We start from the raw sequence: 5102 nt of genomic DNA on the forward strand, positions 1-5102 counted from the left end.
TGTCAAACTTACTATTCCCTATAATACAAGGTATGCTGAATGTACCTGGATCTTTGCATCTTTCAGAAATTTGAGGAACAGATTTACCAATCAATGCGGAGACATTTCTGCCCATGCTAATTTGTTCACTTCCTTTAAGCTTCTGCTTATTAGTGCACAGCTCCTTCAAGAATTTGGCATATCTTGGAATTTGCTTTATTGCATCCAACAGAGGTATGTTTACCTCTACTTTTCTAAACGTTTCCAAGATCTCTTTCTCTGCCTCTTCTATTTTTTTGTTGGAAACTGCTCTTGGAGGGAATGGAAGAGGGGGAATGTGCTGCTTCTGCAAATCAGAATTACCTGTGGAAGAAGATTCACCTGCACAGAAATTGTTAGGTAAATTTTTGTCATCACCTTTTTCTGGAATAGAGTGAAGTTTGGCAGGTTCATTTGCAGATGAGGAAGGTGCTACGGGTTGAGGTCCTTGACATTGCTTTCCCGACCTCAATGAAATGGCACTGAAATTTTTGGGATTTTGGACAGCTTGAGAAGGCAGCTTGTCAGAATTCTGGGACTGTTGTTGATTCAATTGGGTAGCCAATTGTCCCATCTGATTGGTTAAGCTCTGAATGGAGGCTCTGGTCTCTTGCTGAAACTGCATGTTTTGCATAGTCATTTGCCTCACAAGTTCTTCGAGGGAAGGTTGTGGAGGGGCCTCAACTGTTGGTTGTTTCTGGGGTTGTTGCTGTTGTTGGATTGGTGGAGGAATGTATAGTCTTCTTGGGCCAGCAGCATTTTGGAAGGAAGGAGCAGGCTGCTGTTGTTGTTGCTGAGGGCTGGACCATCTAAGGTTAGGGTGATTCCTCCATCCAGGGTTGTATCTGTTGCTGGAGAGGTCATAATTGCTCTGCTGTGGTTGATTTTGCTGCTGAGGTTGAGGAGGTCTATTGTAAATATTTGCAGCATAAGCTTCAGGCTGCTCAATTGCTCCAGGTTGCTGCATGGAAAGGCAAAGGTCTGTATGGTGGTCAGCAAAGGAGCACAAACCACAAACCCTTGCGACAGGTACAGATTTCTGATTCAAGGCCAGCTGGGTTACCAAGTTAACCAATGCATCCAGTTTGCCTTCAAGCTTCTTAGTTTCAGATGATGCAGATGGGTTCGTAGCTACCTCATGCACTCCTCTAATGACTATGGCATCATTTCTGGCGCTAAACTGCTGGGAGTTGGAGGCCATCTTCTCAATTAAATTTCTAGCTTCAGCAGGAGTCATGTCTCCAAGGGCTCCACCACTGGCAGCATCTATCATACTTCTCTCCATATTACTGAGTCCTTCATAAAAATATTGGAGAAGAAGTTGTTCTGAAATCTGATGGTGGGGGCAACTGGCACATAGTTTCTTAAATCTCTCCCAGTACTCATACAGGCTCTCTCCACTGAGTTATCTAATACTTGAAATATCCTTCCTGATGGCTGTGGTCCTGGAAGCAGGGAAATTTTTTTCTAAGAATACTCTCTTAAGGTCATCCCAGCTCGTGATGGACCTTGGAGCAAGGTAATACAGCCAGTCCTTTGCCACTCCCTCTAATGAATGAGGAAAAGCCTTCAGAAATATGTGATCCTCTTGGACATCTGGGGGTTTCATGGTGGAGCAGACAATGTGAAATTCTTTCAAATGTTTGTGCGGGTCTTCACCTGCAAGGCCATGAAACTTTGGAAGCAAATGAATCAGTCCAGTTTTAAGAACATATGGGACATCCTCATCAGGGTATTGGATGCACAAGCTTTCATAGGTGAAATCAGGTGCAGCCATTTCCCTTAGAGTCCTCTCACGAGGTGGAGGTTGTGCCATGTTCTCAGAATGTGCAAAATCAGAATGCTCAGAATCAGAATGCTCAAAATTATAATGCTCAAGATCAGGATGTTCAAAATCACCAATAACAGAATGCATAGATTCACCAGTTATGGAATGCTCAGAATGATCAAAAGGTATAAAATGATGCCTAACTAATCTATGAAATGTCCTATCTATCTCAGGATCAAAGGGTTGTATGTCAGATGGATTGCCTCTAGTCATACACTACATTCAGCATGCACACAACTAGTTGCCTTGTCATGTAAATAAAGGTGTAGGTTTGAACTACAGCTACACTCAAATGATATCCAAATGACTTGAAATTTTGTGGGCAACCCTATAAAATGATGAGAAGATAGCACAAAAAATTTCAGACAAAAATTCAAAGTCTAACTATGAAAGCTAAAAATGGTAGGTTAAGAAAAATAAGTGAATAAAACTTGAAAAATAAAAAACTTTTGACAGAATCGCTTTTTTTGGATGATGCAGACCTCAGCCGGCCTATGGCAGACTGCCACGGCGTAGGAAATTTTTTTCTACCCCAAATGCATATATAATAATTGCGATTCTGATAACCGGAGCAAAAGTTATGGCCGTTTGAAGTTTTGACAAACACAAAATTTGCTAGTTTTTTGGAACTTTCAAATCTGACCAAACTAAAGGCTCTAGCTATTTTTCCCACAAAATATGGATTAAAAGTAGTTACCACAAAAAAAATCAGCCAAAAATAACAACCCTAGCTACTAAAACAAAAAATCTCAAATAATTCAGCATGGGTGGTCGCTAAAATCCGTCTCTAATTGATTTCTACTACTACTCTGTTTTTGCCGCAAGCACAATCTTCACAGCAAAACACCCAAGACTGAAACAGGGGAAACGCTTAATGGGAAAACTGAAACAGAACACACATTAAACAAAATACCAGGACACTAAACAACACTAACACACATACTAACACAATACTAACAATTTAAACATAAAACACGAAAGGATTAAACACACAACACTAGCTAGCTATTATGAACCTTTGGACACTGCTCCCCGGCAACGGCGCCAAATTTGATCGAGGCCGTACCCGAATCAAATAAACATGAAAATGCAGTAACCAGGAAGTGATCCTAGGTCGTTTCCCAACGAGCAGTGACAAGCCAAATGTTCATAATATACTTGCAGTAATAGTAACGATTGGGGGGGGGGGGTTTGGTTGTTTGGTAATTAAAGAGCAGAACAAGTAAACTGGAATACAAAACTACTAATATTAAAAATGGGTTGTTTCCTCTAATTCAGAAGCCATTCTCCTATCCTGGGTTATGGAGAATTCGTCCCTAACAGTCAACCACTTAATCCAACCCTATTTCAATTTACTAAGCGAAAATCAACTTAGGGTTTTCAATACGTGATTAGGCACCACATACACCAGTTAGCCCTTCCATGGATTCAAACAAGAAACGTAAATGAACAGAAACGTAAATGAAAGTAGAAGAAGAAGCACGAATGAACTCGTAATTAGAAGCAGAAAACGGAAATTTGCATTAAGAACGAAAATTGTAACAAGGGAACAGAAAAACGTGAAAACCTAAAACCAAAGCTCTGAATAATGAAAATAGCATAACAGAATGCCCTGCACGAATCCCTAGGCAGCTATTTAAAAAGAATCACTCAAAGTCACTGGGCCCTATTACAATACTCTGGCCCAAAACGAAATAAACACTAAACAACATAAAATAAAATTGCGAAATTTCCTAATTAGAAATTAACTAAGGTAAGCGCTGCTTTATTTGCCCTCTTCAAGTCCACAACTAAAATCCGGATTAAGCCCAATGTTTCATTAATTCCTGAAATTAGATTAAAAACATCAAATTAGCTAAATGAGCCCAAATAATAAAACTGCCTAATTAATTGACAATTAAGACCAATCACTAATTAAAATGGTGCAAAAAGGGTTTAGAAAATAGAAGAAAATGATGGCACATCAGTAGGGGCAAGGGAAACTCCCTTGTCGACCACAAAAAGATAAAAAAATACAAAAATGCATAAAAAGTAAAAAAAAGGAAAATTAAACAATTTGAAGACATCTTTGCACACTCGATTAAAGGCTGTCATCCTTTGTGACGGACGCATGGGGTGCTAATACCTTCCCCGTGCGTAAATACAAATCCCGAACCTTTCTCACTTGAAGTTCGTAGACCACTCCTTTTTTCGGTTTTTTCGACGTTTTCCTTGAATAAACGTTGGTGGCGACTCCGTGCGTTTTCCTTCCTTGGAAGACGCACCTATGAGTCTCGCGTCGCCTTCCCGCCGAAGGGTAGGTTGTGACAGTGGCAATTAATCAAACATGAAGCATGGTTAATTGGTGAAGGGAAAACCGATAGGAGAGCAACAATAAAAACAGAACCTCAAAGAGAATTATGCTTCATCCTCAGAGGGAATAAACACTAGAAATTTAGCCTTCCATAAGTTCAACAAAAGCAGAAAACATAAATGAAGCTAAAGGCAGAAAACGAAAATGAAGCTAAAGGCAGAAAACAAAAATGAAACTAAAGGCAGAAGAAGGGATAGAAATGAAATTGCAATTAGGAGGCAGAAAATGGAAAAATGCATTCACGTGAACAGTAATACAAAGCTCTACACGTAAAACCCTAAAACTCCTGAATAATCGAATAGCCTCCACGAATCCCTAGGTTGTGCTATTTATAAGAGTCACTGGGCCTGATTACATTATTTTGGCCTAAAACAAATAAAAACTGAACGCAATAAAATGAAATTAGACGAAATCTTATAAAATTATCATCTCTTTTCAAGTACAATCTAGCTCGGCCCAATTGCTTATAATTATCCTAAAATTGAATTAAAAACATCAAATTAGTCAAGTGGGCCCAATTGATAAAACTGAATAATAAATTTAACAATTAGAGTAAATCAGTAATTAAATTGGTGACAAAAAGGGTTAAGAAATAGGAGAAATAACGACACATCAGGGCCTAAGTTAACAACCTTTCTTTCCTCTTAATGCGGTTTTGTCTCCCTTTCTTCTCGCTCCATTATCCTCCTCAAATCAGGAGGGAATCCACAATCCTCATCTTCTTCCTCTTCATTTTGATTGACTAGTTGCTCCAAAATAACATCCAGGGCCTCAATATCACTGCCCTCACAGGACTTGTTATCGGATCTGCAGCAAATCATTTAATCGCAACAAAAATAAATATGTAGATAGACGAAACAGACAAAGGTGCAAAAGGGAATATATCAATAAAAGGTAGTATAT

The 5102-nt window shown here is 39.2% G+C and overlaps 1 non-coding gene across 1 annotated transcript; it reads left to right on the plus strand.

Annotated features, from left to right (window-relative positions):
• The first annotated feature begins 1349 nt into the window (after positions 1-1349).
• LOC113001732 (small nucleolar RNA R71) lies at positions 1350-1456 on the plus strand. Its single transcript, XR_003267220.1, has one exon. It is a non-coding gene; the product is annotated as a small nucleolar RNA R71 (small nucleolar RNA).
• The last annotated feature ends 3646 nt before the right edge of the window (positions 1457-5102 follow it).

Source organism: Glycine max, chromosome 5 (assembly GCF_000004515.6).
Source record: "Glycine max cultivar Williams 82 chromosome 5, Glycine_max_v4.0, whole genome shotgun sequence".
Lineage (NCBI taxonomy): Eukaryota > Viridiplantae > Streptophyta > Magnoliopsida > Fabales > Fabaceae > Glycine > Glycine max.